Raw genomic sequence first — 18,027 nt, forward strand, 5'->3', positions numbered from 1 at the left:
ACAAAAGCTTGGCAGGGGCGCGATTTATCAATGTTTGGACGCGCTACCGTGTGTAATATTTTCTTAATGGCGAAAGTGTGGTACGTCTTGCAAATCCTATCTATGTGTCGCTCAAATGTGCAAAAAATGCACCGTGTTTTTGCCGTATTCATATGGGCTTCAAGTTGGGAGAGGGCAAGCAGAACCAATTTGTTTCGTTCCGTCCGCAGTGGTGGGCTAGGTCTGTCACATTTCTTTATCAGACAAATTGTGTCTCGTTTTCTTTTTTTGCGTGAGCAGACAAACGATTTTCTGCGCACAGTGATTCAAGTTAGATTGGGGAAAGCACTGCCGCAATTTCTTGTAACTTCCACAGATATGGCGGGAGGAAGCGTCACTGGCTATTTGCGTGAAGTGGTTGATTCTTTCCGTTTTTTATACACTCGCTTTTCATAGCGTTTCATAGCGTTTCATAGGCCGGGCTGTGAAGGAGATCACACACTTTGTCGCTGTACGCCTCCCTATCGAGCACGACCATTGCGTTGCCCTTGTCGGCTGGGAGGATGACAATGTTCTCATCATTCCGGAGTGAACGGATCGCATTATTCTCCTCCCTCGACATGTTGTGCTCACGGCGCTTTCCTATTTTTGATAGTACACCGATGGCCTTGAGACGGACATTTTCTCGAATGCCATTGTCGAGTCGTCTTATGCCTTCCTCCGTAGCCGCAATGATCCTTGGTTGTGACGGATGCGCCGTGTTCACGTTGAAGTTGTGTCCCTTGGCCAGCACGCTATGCTCGGTAGGGGAGAGTTGTCTGGAGGACAGGTTGACGACGAAATTATCGTTGTCATGTCCGCGGTGGGGTTTTTCTCCTTGAAGTGTCGTGAGCTTGCTTTTGTGGGCCGCTTGCTGCTTCCGAGCTGTTGTTGAAGCTACATTTCGAGCGAATTCCTCCAAAGACGGAAAGACGTCGGGCAGTCGATGTTGAAGCTGCCGTCGGAGGAAAAACAGGTCTAATTCCTTCTTCCTGATCACGCTGTGGCATTCATGGATTCGGGCGTTTAGCAGGCGCTGTTCTGCTTTTTTGATGATATTGTGGCCCTCCGCCGTGTGCACCAAGCGTTTAAGCTGAAGGCTTCGTGGCACTACGTTCATCTCCCGGCAGGTCTTCGTGAAGTCGAGATGAGTCTGGTAGGTCGTGATGCCTCTTGCTACGCTCACGTACCGCTTTGCGAGGAGTGCCGCTTCCTGACCGAAGTCAATGCGTAATGACCTAAATGTAAACATTTCGACAGAAATCTGTCTGGCTGGGTGGAACAATTTAGGAGGTTAATATGGCTCCAGCCAAGTTTAAGAGAGCCCGACGTTTCGGGACCGATTCGGCCCCTTCCACAGGGGGTGGCTGGTTTGGTCATGGAAGCTACTCCCCGACTTTTTCCACCGCGGCTCCGGATTTCCCTTTCCTTCCCGTTTCAGAGGCCGTGTACGTAAACCGAGGGCATTGTTCCCAGGGACCGGTTCACATTTGCCGGCGTGTTTTGAATGTGCCACGACTCGAGCAAGAGCCAGGGTTACCAGATTGGGCTATTAATAGCCAAATTGGGCTACTTTTTGTTCGAGTTGGCGTCCAATTTTTCTCCTTGGCTATGTGGCTATTTTTGGGCTACATTGCTATCGACTAGGCAAGAATTCCAAAAAGCTACAAAATGTAGATAATTTTAGTATCGGGGACCCCAAACGGCTTACGCACGCACGCTCTTGCGTTCGTTTGTACCTCCAGCCTTACAAGTGCCGGGGACCCCTTAGCAGCTGCACCCGCGGGGAATACAAAGGAAAGCAGGAGCGTGCGTACGCGAGCGTCTGGGGGTCCCCGGCACTAAAACTATGCTAAAACTCTCTATAGAAGCTCTAATGCACCTATGAGCTGTTGTTAACATGCGTGACCCCCCAAAAATGCAGTACCGAGGCGCGAGGTCAGCTTTTGTACACCCATGCAGAAGCCAAAGAAAGTGGTGATCGTTCGCCAAGGCCGGCTTACATGCGCATGCCGCTAATAGGTCCCGCCATCAAAACATTCCATTGTGTTGAACGATCCCTGTACCTGCAGACGTAGCCCAAGAAAAGGCTTCACTAGAGTTACTGTATATGCTACCTTTAGGTAGCAGAGTTGCGCCTCTGATAGAACTCGCCGCTCGCGCCACCATTCGCCCAGCGCGCTCACGTGCACAAAAAGCATCCGTTTTAGGGAAAGCCAACTTCACGGCCGCGCGGGTGCTGGCGATCGCCGCGCCACCATCGCTGTATCAAGCCAAATCAAGCCGTCCGGCGAAGCGAAGGACGGTCCAGCTGAGTTCGGATTGTTTGTCGTTGTTGTGGTGGTGTCTTCTGCAGTGCGTTTTTGGGAACGTCTGCGCGGCGCAACGCCCTGACTCAGTGTTGCGAAGTTGCGACAATGACAGGATGCTGCGCTCCCCACTGCACGAACTGACAAGAGCACGAAAAGGCCTTCTTCTCGATTCCATGTGGCAAATCTGTCTCCGTCGTCCGTCGCCGTCTCAAGTGGCTGCTGCGCATGAGACGTCAGGAGCCGGCGATAACGAACAGGATATATATCGCTTCTCTCTCACTGGTCAAAGGTTGACTAAAAATCGAGCGGGACAAAACGGTAAAAGTATGCGCGAGTGACTGTGTGAAGGAGGCGACGTGTGTGAATATGAACCTTACAGGTCTATCGAAACAGCATGATTCATTCCGAGCACTGTGCGGCATGAAAGTTTGAAGCATGACCAAGTGTTTATTATATGCCACATCTACCTAGGCGTACGCGAAATTCTCGTTAGCTTGCGCTATTTGTAAACACAGTGATAATTTTAGCACTTGTTTTCTCGAGCTATTCACTTAATCCTTTGAAGCGCTGTATCAAAAACTACGTGAAACGAATAATTAGGCTGAATTTAGTTGGTCCAGAATCGTGACTGTCGCACTTTTTCTAATTGCCATTTAAAACAAATTATTACTTGCGATAGTGTTCCATCTCCACTTAATCCATCTCAAATTATTGTTTCTCCGAGCTTTCCATTCTTTTTTTTTTCTTCGAGTCGAAAGTCATTGCGCCAGCGACACGTTATGAACGAACGAGAAAGTATACGGAGCCGCTGGGCCGAGAGGACAGCAGCAACAACGGCAGCCGCGTCGGCTCTTACATTCCAGAGAGGTGGCTTTCCTGCTTAGCGTGGATGCCACGGCGGGCAAGATGGCGGACCTATGCGCAACTCTGCTACCTAAAGGTAGCATATACAGTAACTCTAGGCTTCACGTGTCGTCAGTTTGAAACCGTGTTGATGGCTCACGTTTTCTCTAGACTTTCTTGACTTCTACTACCGTAAAATGCCGAGCAAGCAACCCCCCCCCCTTCCCCCCACCACACAGTGAAACAAAATAAGAAACACGTGCAGGGGGCCCTCTTGCTCAGCATTAAGAAATAGTATTTCGATTTCGTGCATCGTTCATTCAGTACTTTTGTAAAGCCAAGATGTATTTCAACAATGTAATCTGAGTGTCGCCTTCTCCAAACCAGAGTCGACGATCTGGCAGAGGGTACCCACTCCGTAACCGAATTCTGGGTAAGCGTACAAAATGCAAAAAATGTTGCCGGGAACTCGATGTTTCATCTGATGTCTAAGCTGGCGCTCTCTTTGCTGTCACTACCAGTGTCAAACGCTGCTGTTGAACGAGTGTTCAGCCAGGTCTCACTTACTAAAACCGACATTCGAAACAGGATGTCTAACGAGACCTTAGAAGCGCTGCTCCACGTAAAATTTGGTCTAGCTACGAACGCTGGCTGCTGCAAAGATTTCAAACCGGGAAAAGAATTTTTGTCGCGTTTCAACTCCTCCGTTTTGTATGGGCCGAGCAGTGCCTCGGCGCCTCGGCCTAGATGTTCTCTGCCTCGGCCTCCAAATCAAGTGATCATGTCTAAATTGTTCTTTCGCTTCTCCACTTTCATCTCTTTTGTCGTATTCTCTATTTCATGAGTTTTTGTATATCTCTACTTTTTGTAAATCCTACCTATTTCTACTTTTTGTAAATATGCTTCTATATTTCTTTGTGATTGCATTCATTTGTATGTTATCAAGTGGCAATAATCTTTTTTTCTAGATTCTGCAGCCATCGCTCAATCATTGTGGATTGAATAGCAAAAAAAAAATTACGCGATACAATGGATTCACGCATACATTTGCTGACTATGGCTATTTTTGGGCTACTTCAAATTTTCGCTTTGGGCTATGTTTGGGCTACCTCGGAGTCCAATTTGGCGGTTTGAGGCTCGCACCATCTGGTAACCCTGGCAAGAGCCTCCTTCCCAGATTCCTTTCTGTTTCCAGAACAGAAGCGCCGTCGAAGTCGGTCTCATGGGCTTTTCACAGTGCTCTGCAAGAGCGCTGCGTTGCATTTCCATCTTCCTGACGTCGTTCTTATGTTGGCGCATTCTTTCTGGGAAGCACTTGCTCTGGCCTTTGTAGATAGCTGGGCATTGCGAACAAGGCACCTTGTAAACTACGCCCTGGTGTTGTTCCCTCGGGGGTCTATCCTTCGGCCGCGGTAGCAGCCAGCCAGACAGATTTCTGTCGAAATGTTTACATTTATGGGAATAATGCCATCAAATCTCGCCAACTATTACAAAATAATTCATCGCTTTAGAATTACTATCATGCACATATGCACAAAACACATAATTTCACATAGTCTAGGGAATCTTCAAAAGTCCGTTAAACAGACACAAGCGTCCAGAAGTCCAAGCCACTCCGGAACCGGGTCAAAGGTCTCAGCAACACTACGCTCGTTAGCTGCCTGTTCTCGAAAGACAGACCTTGTCGAGCGAGGTGGCTCAGCATGTCTGTCAATCATGCGGCTCCTGCATAGCGAATGTAGACCTAACAGCATGATTAAATCATATGGTGCATTATTGTTGATGCTCTTTTTGAACGAGAGGAACCTCACACCATGCGATATAATTGGAAATTCTTTTCTGATGGTTCTCTTCAGAATGTCCCAGAAATGAAATGCATCACGGCAATGAATAAAACAATGCTCGATTCTTTCAGGCTCGTTGCATAGCCTGCAATTTACAGACCAGGGCACGTATATCCCTTTTTCACAAAGTCATGTCTTTACGGGTAAAGTGGATGTGTGCATCTTAAAGAAAAACTTTCACAGCTGGCGATATACATATTTTACGTACACGACAGAATACATCATGACCAGAATTAGGTAAATATTGCTGTCGGTAAACAGATACAGGGAAAAGGGTGTTTATAACTGCGGCGGTTGGCTTCTTTCTGTCCACGTTGTAAAAGTACTCTAACGTGAATCTGGCTTTCAAAAACTGCACAGTGTCGACAATCTCTTTCAAGAAACCCCATAATTGCGATTCTTCCGCCACTCTTGTTGTGACAAAATGAAAAGGGAGATGGTGAGAAAGACGGTTCCGGATAACAGCCAGAAGAAACGGGTGACAGAAGACATCCTTAAGGTAAAAAAATAGCAGCACCAGTTGTCGCACAAACAAATGCACAAGACTAAGCCCACCCTTCTCAAGCGGAAGAAAAAGATTGTCCTTTCTCATGGCTTCCCATGATGAACTCCAGATAAAGCAGGCAAATATTCTGTGAAATGCCTGAATATGTACTCGAGAGCAGTGCAATACCTGTAAAATGTAGATAAGCTTTGATGCAAGAAATATGTTGCATGTTTTAGCTTTCGCGAAAACGGAAAGGTCGCGTCCTTGCCAAGTTGACACCTTGCGATGGAAAGTGGTTAACGCGGACGTCCAATGAGGACCACTATTACGGTAGTTATCAAGAGGCACACCTAGATAACGGATCGTTGTGTCATCCCAATGAATATTTGCAAATACCGAGGAAGTTAGAGCCCACATGCCCAGCCAGAATCCTCTGCTTTTATGGAAATTTATACTAGCTCCGGAAATTTCACAAAAACACATAATAGTGTTTACTGCTTCCTGGACACTCGGTTTATTCACGCAAAAGAAGGCAATGTCACATGCGCAAGCTAGAATTTCAATCTCCTCGGCTTCATATCTATATCCTTTAATGTCAGAATTAAACAGCACACGTAAACAAAGCGGTTCCAAATATATTGCAAAAAGCAAAGGCGAGAGCGGACACCCCTGACGTACTGATGAATTTGCCTCTGATACCTGAAAGCGTGCGATTCACAATTAATATCGTGGTGCATCTTTTATAACAAAGTGATACTCCATTGTACAATACATCTCCTAACTGGAGATGTCTTAGCAGTCGGAACAAAAAATCGTGCCGTACCTTATCAAAAGCCTTAGCAAGGCCAATCTGAAGAAGAGGTATACCTGATTCATGCTACCATCAATACACTCAAGGACGGACCGTGCTATATGAATATTCGTTTGTATAGAGCGCCCTCGAATGCCACATGTTTGGTGGGCATCTACACATTTAGTAATTACTGTTTGCAACCTGTTCGTGAGTATTTTCGCAAATATCTTATAATCAACGTTACATAAAGATATCGGCGGCCTATATCCAGTTACTCTATTTAATACTTCACTGTCGGTACTTTTCGGGATGAAAGTTGTATGTCCTTGATAGAAAGAAGGAGGAAGTTCACCACGTTCGTAGGCTTCTTTGAAAAGTGGCTCAAGGAAAGGAATGAGAAGTTCTTGAAATCTCACGTAAAATTCCGCGCTAAGGCCATCTGGACCGCCTGACACATAATGGAGGCTACATGAACGCGTATTTTACCTTTCACACATTCCTCTCAGTGCTCATGGATGGATGGATAGATGCTATGAGCGTCCCCTTTATAATGCATGGAGTGATGACAAGCGTGCCACCAGGCTCGATAAAAAAGAAAAAAAGAAAAGACGCGCCGTTGCTACGACCTTCCCATTCGCCGTGTTTCCAATAAAGTGTAATTTCGTCAACGCCTTAACACACCGCGAGGTGGATGCTATGAGGACGGATGCTCGATATGGACGGATGCTATGAGCGAGGCTTGGGCTTTTAGTCCAAGCCTCGCTGATAGCATCCGTCCGTATCGAAAAATAGCTCTCCGACGCTCGCCCTGTAAGAATCAACGGCCAGGCTAGATGGAAGACACGACACGCGTAGCGTTTCTCTTCGCGTTTCACGACGCTTTGAAGGAGTGCATATCGAGTATCAGTGTTTACTGTGTGCTTGTTGATGCCATATTCGCGCGGTATTCGCCATATGCGGTGTCCACGTATACGCTAAGAAACTGAGCTACCACAAGGGTTAAATCATGTTCATGGGCGTTAGTCGTCGGTATGGAGATGTGCCACTAGGCGTCAACGTGAGTGCGTCCACATCAAGCGATGCTATATCTGCCAAACAACAGTAGATACTGTACAAGCTCTCATATACCAAGGCATTATAAACAATCAACTACTTCTGTGACGACACGTTTCACTTTCGTGTTATACCGATTCCTATGACGGAGGGATCAGCCATCTTTTTTTCAGATGCGAAGCATCTTTTGGCGGGGATAAACCGGCGGTGTGCGGCGTGACCACCCTCTTTCTCTCTCCCTCTCTCCCCTCCCCCTCTGAAACGCGGGCTCGACATGCTGAAACACTGCTTCGCATCGCCTCATGGTTCCTTTTTTTTCTGCTTCACTATATGCAGAAATCAGTGTCCCCTTTTCATGCGACGGGGTAGCCATGTCAGAATGGCCGAGTGGTCTAAGGCGCCAGACTCAAGGGAATACCTTCCCATGCGATGCGGGTTGAACGAGGCTTCTGGTCCACGTATGTGGGCGTGGGTTCGAATACCACTTCTGACACGTTTTTTCTACTTCACTATATACAGAAATCAGTGTCCCCTTTTCTTGCGACGGGGTAGCCATGTCAGAATGGCCGAGCGGTCTAAGGCGCCAGACTCAAAGGAAAACCTTGCCCAGCGATGCGGGTTGAACGAGGCTTCTGGTCCACGTATGTGGGCGTGGGTTCGAATCCCACTTCTGACAGGCTTTTTTTTCTACTTCACTATATGCAGAAATCATTGTCCCCTTTCTTGCGACGGTGTAGCCCTGTCAGAATGGCGGAGTGGTCTAAGGCGCCAGACTCAAGAGAAAGCCTTGCCCATACGATGAGGTTGAACGAGGCTTCTGGTCCACGTATGTGGGCGTGGGTTCGAATCCCACTTCTGACACGTTTTTTTTTCTACTTCACTATATGCAGAAATCAGTGTCCCCTTTTCTTGCGACGGGGTAGCCATGTCAGAATGGCCGATCATTCTGCTTCCGGCAGCCGTGCTGAACGGATCGCAGGGTCATGGGTTCCAGCGGAGCGGTGATAGCGGCCAGTCTTAGCCGCGGAAACAGGAACGGGGATAATGAGTACCCGTTTATTTTGCCGCAACTGCCAAAAGGAAGACTTGTTATCAACACCGTGTTTTTACACGGTGATGTACGTACGAGCGAGCCCATACAAGGTTGAAGATTTCAGGGACGCATTGACGCCAAGGGGCCTCCTGCCGGATGTGGTAAGCCTCGGTGCGTACCAGGTTAGCCACGTGTGGGCGGTGACATTCAACGATGCCGATCCCACGAAACGCCTGCTCGCCTTGAAGGAGCTGCAGGTGAAGGGGCGGCGCTGCGCCGTCGTCGACCTACAGGACCAGCAGGTGCGGCTGCGAATACACTGGCTGCTTCACGGGGTGAGCCACGAAGAAGTACGGACGGCGCTTTCGGCTTTCGACAAGATGGTGGAGGTGAGCCGTGATCGGTGGCGTGTCCCGGGCATGTCCGACAAGTGTTTGACCACATGAACAGCCGTCCTGAAGCTGAAAAGCGGCGTCAAGGTCGAAGACCTCCCGCACCACATCAGGATCGAAGGAGAACTGGCCTTGCTGGTTGTGCCAGGTCGGCCGATGCAATGCTTGCGCTGCATCGCTGCTGGACGTGTCCTGTGCCTTGCACAGGACACGTCCGCCGAGAGTGCAAGGTTGCTCACGCTGCAAACGCTTCGGACACGTCGAAGCCGACTGCGTTAGAACCTACGCCAGTGCAACGGGGCCAGCGATGAACGAGGCGATGGCTGAGCACGTAATGGACGCGGCCGAGGCAGAGGACGCCGCCAAAGGGGTCGGAAGCCCAGTGGTCCCTGTGACTACTGGAGGTGCGGCGCCGGGACACACACCCAAGGACCCGGAGGCTCTCCAGCATCTGACTACACCGCCAGCGCCCCGTCAGCGGTCGGGCCCAAGCGGGTTGAGAGGGACGTGGCCCCAGTGGGGGCAGCCGACACAACAGAGGGTCAGGGAGAGACGGCGGCGGACAGCGAGGACGAGATGTGCGCGACCAGCGCCACGCTAAAGCGTCCACTCGACGACTCGGGGGAGCTGGACGGGGCGTCGTCCACCAACAGCCAGGAGGCGCCTGCGAAGGCGCCGCAAGGGAGGCGGCTTAGTCTCAAACCTAAGCCGAAAGTCCCTACCGACAGGAGACTGGCGGACAAGGCAAAAGAAAACAGCGCCGGGAAGCAGGATGGTCCTGGAGGCGGCTAGCCGAGGGCTGGTCGTGAAAGGTAAGCACCATGCTCCGGGCCTACTCCTTTAGTGAATAAGTCACCATGGCACTGACTCCGCCATTCAGCATAGCTACGCTTAAAGTCAGAGGGTTGGCGGCTAGGCGTAGGCAAAGTCAGCTCTTGCGGTTGCTCACAGACCAAGACATAGACGTCCTAGCCGTCCAGGAAACCAAGGTAGACGGAGAGGAGGAGACCGGGAGCATGGTGCGCCGTTTCACTGACCGATATTACGCGGTTGTAAGCCATGTGATAGGAACGTCCGTGGGTTGTGTTCTTTTTGTGAAAAAACTGCAGAGCCTTCTTGTGCAAAGTGTTTTTTCATGCCAGTCAGGCAGAATTGTTTATTGTGACTTTGTTTATTGTGCCACTGAATTCAGAGCAATATGCGTATACGCACCGAATTGTGTAGAAGAGCGTGCTCAGTTTTTTTCTAACCTGTTTCAGTGGACAAAGTGTAATAAGATGGTGGTTTTGTTAGGGGATTTTAACTGTATTTTAAGTGCTCGCGATAGAGTGAATAGCACTGGCGTTCGTGACAAAACCAGTGACGTGCTAGGCTAATTAATAAACGAAAATGACTTAGATGACGTGTATGAATGTGTCGTAGCAAATCGCGAAGTGATGTACACGCGATTTCAAGGCAATAGCCATGCGCGTTTAGACCGCATATACCTATCTCTAGATATTTTGCCTATGTGTCACGATTTTTCGGTTGAGCCGGTGTCGTTTTCAGATCACTGTTTGGTTGTGTGTCGCATAGGCACGAAGAAACAGCGTAAGGCTTTCAACTGGGATTTATGGAAACTGAACGCATTGTTATTAAAAGATGAACCATTTTTAGAAGCAGTGCACGAGACCATTAATGTGGTCTCGTGCGCGAGACCACATTAATGGTCTCGTGCACCACCCTTACTGCGCATGCGCGAACTCTCTCCAACCTTCCTCTCCACTCCCCCTCTACCCCCCTTTCCACTTCCCTCTTTCTCTCTCTCCCTCTCTCCACTCCCCCTCTGAAACGCGGGCTCGACATGCCGAAACACTGCTTCGCATCGCCTCATGGTTCCGTTTTTTTTCTGCTTAACTATATGCAGAAATCAGTGTCCCCTTTTCTTGCGACGGGGTAGCCATGTCAGAATGGCCGAGCGGTCTAAGGCGCCAGACTCAAGGGGAAACCTTGCCCAGCGATGCGGGTTGAACGAGGCTTCTGGTTCACGTATGTGGGCGTGGGTTCGAATCCCTCTTCTGACACGTTTCTTTTTCTACTTCACTATATGCAGAAATCAGTGTCCCCTTTTCTTGCGACGGTTTAGCCATGTCAGAATGGCCCGATTCTACTTCCGGCCGCGCAAGCGAACGGACGAAGGATGAACGGCTCCGATGGAGCGGCGATAGCGGGCCGTGCCGGCCGCGGTAACAGGATCACCGCCGAAGACGATAAGGACTACGAAATCGTGCTGCCTACTTTGCCTACCAGTCGTATCGTTCAGAACACGTTGTTCTTGCACGGAGACGTGCGTGAGAGGCCTTACCGGGTCGAAGATTTCCGAGGAGCCCTTGCAACTGCTGGTGTTCTACCCGACGTACTGGCAGTGGGTGCTTACCAGATTAACCATGTCTGGGCGGTCACCCTGAACACCGGCGAAGCCACAAAGAAACTCGCTGCCATGAAGGAGCTGAAGATGAAAGGGCGTCGGTGTGTCATTTTCGACCCCGAAGACCAGCAGGTCAAACTTCGCCTGCATTGGCTGCTGTACGGCGTGCTGGACGAAGACATTCGGACAGCTTTCGCGGCGTTCGGGAACGTAACCGAAGTGACGCCCGAGCGTTGGGGTGTCCAAGGCATGCGAGAAAAGGGCTCAACCACGAGGAGCATGCTACTCAAATTGAAGCCCGGTCTCAAGGTTGACGACCTGCCCCACCAGGTTCGTGTCGCCGGTGAGTTGGCCCTCGTGGTGGTGCCCGGGCGGGCAATGCAGTGCCTGCGATGCCACGGCACGGGACACGTACGCCGTGACTGCAGGGTGCCTCGGTGTTCAAAGTGCCGGCGCTATGGACACGCGGACGCGGACTGCGTCCGTACGTACGCGTCGGCGACCGGGCTGCCAAAGGCGGATGACCACGAGCATCTGATGGACGTCGCCGAGGCTGAAGAGGCGGCGAGGGGCACGGAGGACGCGAGGAGGCAGACGGGGCCACCGGACACGTCGGCGCTTACCGGCGGTGACGCCCCGAAAGGGGTTGTGCCGGGGGGCCTACAAGCTGTAGGTGACTCGTCAGGGTCACCGGGGAACGATCCGCTGACACAGGTCCTGCCTGCAGCTTCGTCAGGAGGACGCACCGGGAAAGGTGTCGTCCCAGCGCTGAAAAGAGCGGCGGTTGACTCGGCTGCGTCAACCGAGACGCCTGGGACAGCGACGGACAGTGACCCAGCCGCCAAGGTCGGCGACGTTAAGACCTCCAAGGAGCCACCGCCAGAAAAGAGTGGCGTCCCCATGCCTACCAATGCCGTCGCGGCGTCGAAGCGCCCCCACCCCCAGGCCAGCAACGACGGCAGCCATCCGGCTGCCCCTGGCGTCGAGGAGCCCCCTGCCAAGACAGCCCAAGTACGGCGGTCGTCTCTGCGACCGCGCCCGAACGTTTCATCCGACAAGCGCGGCGGCAACGCCGTGCCTGGCGGGCAAACTCCAGCGGTTGCGCCGGATGGCAATGCCGGCGACGGCACCGTCTAGCCCCGTGCTAGACGTGAGAGGTAAGCACAGTGCTGCTGGTCTCCTTTACGCTCGTTAAAATGGCTCCTGCTTGTTCGTTAAAAGTTGCCAGCATAAACGTGAGAGGACTGGCAGGGAAAAGAAAGCAGGGCCAGCTTTATCGACTTTTAACGGAACGTGACATAGACGTACTAGCGGTGCAGGAAACTAAAGTGGATGGCGAAGAGGAGACCGGCAGCATGGTGCAACGTTTCACGTCTCGCTTTTTTGCTGTAGTCAGCCACGCTGTGGGCACATCGGCCGGCTGCATACTTTTCGTTAAGAAGTTGCCGGGGCTCCAGATGAACGCCCATTTTTCGAGTGTTGATGGCCGATGCGCAGTATTTGATTTTTCCCTGAACAACACCGTGTGGCGTGTCGTGTGTGTGTGTACGCGCCCAACAAGGTCGAAGAAAGGGCCGTGTTTTTTCACAGCCTTGAACAACGGCTCAGTGTAGGAAGGCAATTAATAGTGTTGGGCGACTTTAACTGTGTCCTTATTGCGCACTACAAAACGAGCACTCGGGGTTTCAGGGATAAGAGCACGGATATATTGACGCGTATTGTCGAAAGCTGGGACCTCGAGGCTGTGGCGGAATGTATTGAAGGTACGGGGGCAGTAAAGTTTACGCGTTTCGAAGGCCCTAGCCACGCAAGACTCGACCGCGTTTACGTATCTGTGGACATCCTTCCGCATTGTACCGGTTACGATGTAGTCCCGGTGTCGTTTTCGGACCACTGCTTAGTACAGTGCTCTATCGGAATCACCAAGCGAACCACCTCTTTCTCATGGGAAACATGGAAATTAAATAGTAAACTATTGCAGGACGAGGAGTTTAACTGTAAATGATCGAATCTCCAAATTAGACCCTAGTGAAAACCTTTGTATTTGGCAGCAGTGGGAACTACGTAAAGAATCTTTAAACTTGAAAGCAATTGAAAGGGCTACGTGTATTCGGCACGAAGAGAAAAGGAAAGAGAAGGAATTAAAACTGCTGCTTGATAAGCTACTCGAGCAGGAATGCCGAGCCCTTGGAAAATGGATAGAAGACATCAGAAAAGTAAAACAAGGCTTAGAGCAACTGGACGAAGAACGGTATCGGGGCGCGCTTGTGAGGGCAAGGGCAGAGGATACGGCTGCGGGTGAAATGCCATCGAAACGCGCCCTATGCTTGGAAAAAGCACGTGCCGAAAGAAACTAAATACACGAGATAGAATGGGGCGGGTCGGTAACAACCGATACAGAGGAGATTAAAATGGCTTTCAATGAGCATTATCGGGCATTATTCGCCGCGCACGACATAGACCTGGAAAAATTCAAAAACGAGTATCTGCCTGTTTTGCCCCGCGTGGACGATGAAAGAAAGGAGAGTTTGCAAAGGCCAATAACCTCAGCCGAAGTTGAAGTAGCAATAGACAAGTTAAATCCTGGAAAATCACCCGGTCCTGACGGATTCACCGCCGCTTTTTATAAACAGTTTAAACACGAAGTAAGCCCTATCTTCACAGTCATATATAATTAAGCGTACAAATTAAATACATTGCCACCGTCATACCGGTCTTCCCACATGGTACTTATACCCAAAACCGAGGACCCAGATAAGCTAAAATTTGTTTCAGGGTATACACCAATAGCCCTTACTAACGTAGAATACAAAATCTATATGAAGGTTTTGGCTCGCAGACTGCAGTCTGTGATTGAGGACATCGTTGGGCCTCATCAAACGTGCGGTATCAAAGGGCGATCCATTGTTACCAATATTCATATAGCGCGCAGCATACTTGAATGTTGTGATTATTCAGATGAGCGAGTTGCCATCTTACAGATTGATTTTGAAAAGGCATTTGATTGTGTTGACAATAGAATTTTGTTTGTTCTGTTAAATTATGTTAACCTTGGTTCTGTTATCTGCGAGGGAGTGGCCCTGGCGTACCGAAACTGCACTACGAGGTTGATCGTGAATAAGAGTGTGGGGGCCCCCATTAGTGTGCAACGTTCGGTTCGTCAGGGTTGCCCCCTCACCCCCTGTTATTTTGCATGTACATAGAAACTCTCTGCATGAAAATTGTCAATGAACATAGCATCAATGGTTTTCAGTTACAAGCAGCAGAAGTTAAGCTGCTTGCGTACGCGGACGATGTGGCTATTTTTTCAAGGGACAAACGTAGTATAACCCAGGCTGTCGAAACCGTGCGTGCATTCAGCCAAGCTACAGGGAGCGGAGTCAACTGGTCGAAGTCTCTAGGGCCCTGGCACGGATCGTGGCCAACCAAACCTGACCACTTCGCTAACGTGCCTTGGGTGACCACCCCGGGCAAGTATTTGGGCGTCCCTCTCGGTGGTTATCGCGACAGCGATCATTATTGGAAAGGTCAGGCGAAAGATATACGGGAGAAAGCCGACAAGTGTAAAGGAGCCGTCTTATCGATCTTTGCCAGAGCCACAGTTTGTAACTTGTTTTTTATCAGCAAGTTGTGGTACGTAATGCAGGTGCTGCATTGCTCCCGGACTAATGTGCAGAAGTTTCACAGAATATTTGCCATATTTGTCTGGGCTTCTGAGTGGGAGCGATGCAGCCGTACCAACTTGTTGCGACGGGTCAAAGATGGGGGACTGGGACTTGGTCACCTCTTTTTGCGGCAGCTTGTTAACCGTTTTTTTTGTTTTTTAGAGACGTCACAGACCCTTTCCTGCGCACACTGTGTCAATTGCGACTTGGTAGATGTCTCCCTAAGTATGTCGTTACTACCGAAGATTGTGTGGGAGGGATCGGCGGTTTCTACAAAGAAATAGTGTCTAGTGTCAGGTTTCTTTCTGTAAGATTTTCAAGAGAGTACCTTTGGAGTGTAAAACGAAAAGAACTTTATTTTGCCTTATGCGACATCGTCTTTCCAGTGCCGTTGTACAGGTCCTTGTACAGTGGAGGCCCAGGAAGCAATGTTTTAAAGAGAGTAAAAAAAATGCGTGTGCAGCCGGGAACAAAGACATTTTTCTTTAAACTGCATACCGGAACGTTGCCTGTTAAATCCTTTTTGGAGAAAAGGGGTTGTTTTTTGCCATGGGGTGCCCATTGTTTAATTTGCAAGTTGCCGGAAACCGGCAATTTGCAAATGGGGGTTTACAAGGGGGTTTATTTTTGGGACGTTTTGCAGAGATCAGTCAAGAAAGAGTTCCCGCTGCACCCGTACGGCATTCGGTTTTTGTGCGTAAACGATGAAGATCGGGTTCCTTTCGATGCAATTATGCTCCTGGGCCTCCACTCCTTGTGGAGATCGCGAATGGCAGGCTACCACTTCGACAAAGATGCGCGGCCTGCACGAGCGTACTTCAGGTAGAGTATTCACTGGTTTATAGAATTATATAAAGCGGAACCGGAACCACCCGAGTGGCTCTCAAGATTACAGCCGCTGGTGATATTGCCCGAATTTTAACTTGACGATACCGGCACCATGCTGGTTGACTACACAGTCACAATATGTTCTTGGTACATCGGATGGTTTTAACACCGGTGTTGTTTGTATTATGTGTTGTGTACCAAAGCCAGGTAATAAAGAAAAAAAAATGTCAGAATGGCCGACCGGTCTAAGGCGCCAGACTCAAGGGAAAACCTTGCCCAGCGATGCGGGTTGAACGAGGCTTCTGGTCCACGTATGTGGGCGTGGGTTCGAATCCCACTTCTGACACACTTTTTTTCTACTTCACTATATACAGTGTCCCCTTTTCTTGTGATGGGGTCGCCGTGTCAGAATGGCCGAGTGGTCTAAGGCGCCAGACTCAAGGGAAAACCTTGCCCAGCGATGCGGGTTGAACGAAGCTTCTGGTCCACGTATGTGGGCGTTGGTTCGAATCCCACTTCTGACACACTTTTTTTCTACTTCACTATATGCAGAAATCAGTGTCCCCTTTTCTTGCGATTGGGTAGCCATGTCAGAATGGCCGAGTGGTCTAAGGCGCCAGACTCAAGGGAAAACCTTGCCCAGCGATGAGGGTTGAACGAGGCTTCTGGTCCACGTATGTGGGCGTGGGTTCGAATCCCACTTCTGACACGTTTTTTTTTCTACTTCACTATATGCAGAAATCAGTGTCCACTTTTCTTGCGATTGGGTAGCCATGTCAGAATGGCCGAGCAATAAAGAAAAAAAAAAGTCAGAATGGCCGAGTGGTCTAAGGCGCCAGACTCAAGGGAAAACCTTGCCCAGCGATGCGGGTTGAACGAGGCTTCTGGTCCACGTATGTGGGCGTGGGTTCGAGTCCCACTTCTGACACGTTTTTTTTTCTACTTCACTATATGCAGAAATCAGTGTCCCCTTTTCTTGCGATTGGGTAGCCATGTCAGAATGGCCGAGTGGTCTAAGGCGCCAGACTCAAGGGAAAACCTTGCCCAGCGATGCGGGTTGAACGAGGCTTCTGGTCCACGTATGTGGGCGTGGGTTCGAATCCCACTTCTGACACGTTTTTTTTCTACTTCACTATATGCAGAAATCAGTGTCCACTTTTCTTGCGATTGGGTAGCCATGTCAGAATGGCCGAGTGGTCTAAGGCGCCAGACTCAAGGTAAAACCTTGCCCAGCGATGCGGGTTGAACGAGGCTTCTGGTGCACGTATGTGGGCGTGGGTTCGAATCCCACTTCTGACACGTTTTCTTTTCTACTTCACTATATGCAGAAATCAGAGTCCCCTTTTCTTGCGATTGGGTAGCCATGTCAGAATGGCCGAGTGGTCTAAGGCGCCAGACTCAAGGGAAAACCTTACCCAGCGATGCGGGTTGAACGAGGCTTCATGTGGGCGTGGTTCCGAATCCCACTTCTGACACGTTTTTTTTTTTTCTACTTCACTATATGCAGAAATCAGTGTCCCCTTTTCTTGCGACGGGGTAGCCATGTCAGAATGGCCGAGTGGTCTAAGGCGCCAGACTCAAGGGAAAACCTTTCCCAGCGATGCGGGTTGAACGAGGCTTCTGGTCCACGTATGTGGGCGTGGGTTCGAATCCCACTTCTGACACGTTTTTTTTTCTACTTCACTATATGCAGAAATCAGTGTCCCCTTTTCTTGCGACGGGGTAGCTATGTCAGAATGGCCGAGTGGTCTAAGGCGCCAGACTCAAGGGAAAACCTTGCCCAGCGATGAGGGTTGAACGAGGCTTCTGGTCCACGTATGTGGGCGTGGGTTCGAATCCCACTTCTGAGACGTTTTTTTTTCTACTTCACTATATGCAGAAATCAGTGTCCCCTTTTCTTGCGATTGGGTAGCCATGTCAGAATGGCCGAGTGGTCTAAGGCGCCAGATTCAAGGGAAAACCTTGCCCAGCGATGCGGGTTGAACGAGGCTTCTGGTCCACGTATGTGGGCGTGGGTTCGAATCCCACTTCCGACACGTTTTTTTTCTACTTCACTATATGCAGAAATCACTGTCCCATTTTCTTGCGACTGAGTAGCCATGTCAGAATGGCCGATCATTCTGCTTCCGGCAGCCGTGCTGAACGGATCGCAGGGTCATGGGTTCCAGCGGAGCGGCGATAGCGGCCAGTCTTAGCCGCGGAAACAGGAACGGGGATAACGAGTACCGGTTTATTTTGCCGCAACTGCCAAAAGGACGACTTGTTATCAACACCGTGTTTATACACGGTGATGTACGAGCGAGGCCATACAAGGTTGAAGATTTCAGGGACGCATTGACGCCAACGGGTGCC

The 18,027-nt window shown here is 50.0% G+C and overlaps 13 non-coding genes across 13 annotated transcripts; all 13 read left to right on the top strand.

Moving 5' to 3' along the window:
* The first annotated feature begins 7,723 nt into the window (after positions 1 to 7,723).
* Trnal-caa (transfer RNA leucine (anticodon CAA)) lies at positions 7,724 to 7,843 on the top strand. Its single transcript has 2 exons — positions 7,724 to 7,761; positions 7,798 to 7,843. It is a non-coding gene; the product is annotated as a tRNA-Leu (tRNA).
* Positions 7,844 to 7,906: 63 nt separating this feature from the next.
* Positions 7,907 to 8,026, top strand: Trnal-caa (transfer RNA leucine (anticodon CAA)). The gene is made up of 2 exons: positions 7,907 to 7,944; positions 7,981 to 8,026. It is a non-coding gene; the product is annotated as a tRNA-Leu (tRNA).
* Positions 8,027 to 8,091: 65 nt separating this feature from the next.
* On the top strand, positions 8,092 to 8,211 carry Trnal-caa (transfer RNA leucine (anticodon CAA)). Its single transcript has 2 exons — positions 8,092 to 8,129; positions 8,166 to 8,211. It is a non-coding gene; the product is annotated as a tRNA-Leu (tRNA).
* Positions 8,212 to 10,718: 2,507 nt separating this feature from the next.
* On the top strand, positions 10,719 to 10,838 carry Trnal-caa (transfer RNA leucine (anticodon CAA)). The gene is made up of 2 exons: positions 10,719 to 10,756; positions 10,793 to 10,838. It is a non-coding gene; the product is annotated as a tRNA-Leu (tRNA).
* Positions 10,839 to 15,901: 5,063 nt separating this feature from the next.
* On the top strand, positions 15,902 to 16,021 carry Trnal-caa (transfer RNA leucine (anticodon CAA)). Its single transcript has 2 exons — positions 15,902 to 15,939; positions 15,976 to 16,021. It is a non-coding gene; the product is annotated as a tRNA-Leu (tRNA).
* A 58-nt stretch (positions 16,022 to 16,079) lies between these two features.
* Trnal-caa (transfer RNA leucine (anticodon CAA)) lies at positions 16,080 to 16,199 on the top strand. Its single transcript has 2 exons — positions 16,080 to 16,117; positions 16,154 to 16,199. It is a non-coding gene; the product is annotated as a tRNA-Leu (tRNA).
* Positions 16,200 to 16,264: 65 nt separating this feature from the next.
* Positions 16,265 to 16,384, top strand: Trnal-caa (transfer RNA leucine (anticodon CAA)). The gene is made up of 2 exons: positions 16,265 to 16,302; positions 16,339 to 16,384. It is a non-coding gene; the product is annotated as a tRNA-Leu (tRNA).
* A 99-nt stretch (positions 16,385 to 16,483) lies between these two features.
* Trnal-caa (transfer RNA leucine (anticodon CAA)) lies at positions 16,484 to 16,603 on the top strand. The gene is made up of 2 exons: positions 16,484 to 16,521; positions 16,558 to 16,603. It is a non-coding gene; the product is annotated as a tRNA-Leu (tRNA).
* A 66-nt stretch (positions 16,604 to 16,669) lies between these two features.
* Trnal-caa (transfer RNA leucine (anticodon CAA)) lies at positions 16,670 to 16,789 on the top strand. The gene is made up of 2 exons: positions 16,670 to 16,707; positions 16,744 to 16,789. It is a non-coding gene; the product is annotated as a tRNA-Leu (tRNA).
* A 65-nt stretch (positions 16,790 to 16,854) lies between these two features.
* Positions 16,855 to 16,974, top strand: Trnal-caa (transfer RNA leucine (anticodon CAA)). Its single transcript has 2 exons — positions 16,855 to 16,892; positions 16,929 to 16,974. It is a non-coding gene; the product is annotated as a tRNA-Leu (tRNA).
* Positions 16,975 to 17,219: 245 nt separating this feature from the next.
* On the top strand, positions 17,220 to 17,339 carry Trnal-caa (transfer RNA leucine (anticodon CAA)). Its single transcript has 2 exons — positions 17,220 to 17,257; positions 17,294 to 17,339. It is a non-coding gene; the product is annotated as a tRNA-Leu (tRNA).
* A 66-nt stretch (positions 17,340 to 17,405) lies between these two features.
* On the top strand, positions 17,406 to 17,527 carry Trnal-caa (transfer RNA leucine (anticodon CAA)). The gene is made up of 2 exons: positions 17,406 to 17,443; positions 17,480 to 17,527. It is a non-coding gene; the product is annotated as a tRNA-Leu (tRNA).
* A 64-nt stretch (positions 17,528 to 17,591) lies between these two features.
* Positions 17,592 to 17,711, top strand: Trnal-caa (transfer RNA leucine (anticodon CAA)). The gene is made up of 2 exons: positions 17,592 to 17,629; positions 17,666 to 17,711. It is a non-coding gene; the product is annotated as a tRNA-Leu (tRNA).
* The last annotated feature ends 316 nt before the right edge of the window (positions 17,712 to 18,027 follow it).

Source organism: Rhipicephalus sanguineus, chromosome 2 (genome assembly GCF_013339695.2).
Source record: "Rhipicephalus sanguineus isolate Rsan-2018 chromosome 2, BIME_Rsan_1.4, whole genome shotgun sequence".
Taxonomy (NCBI): Eukaryota; Metazoa; Arthropoda; class Arachnida; order Ixodida; family Ixodidae; genus Rhipicephalus; species Rhipicephalus sanguineus.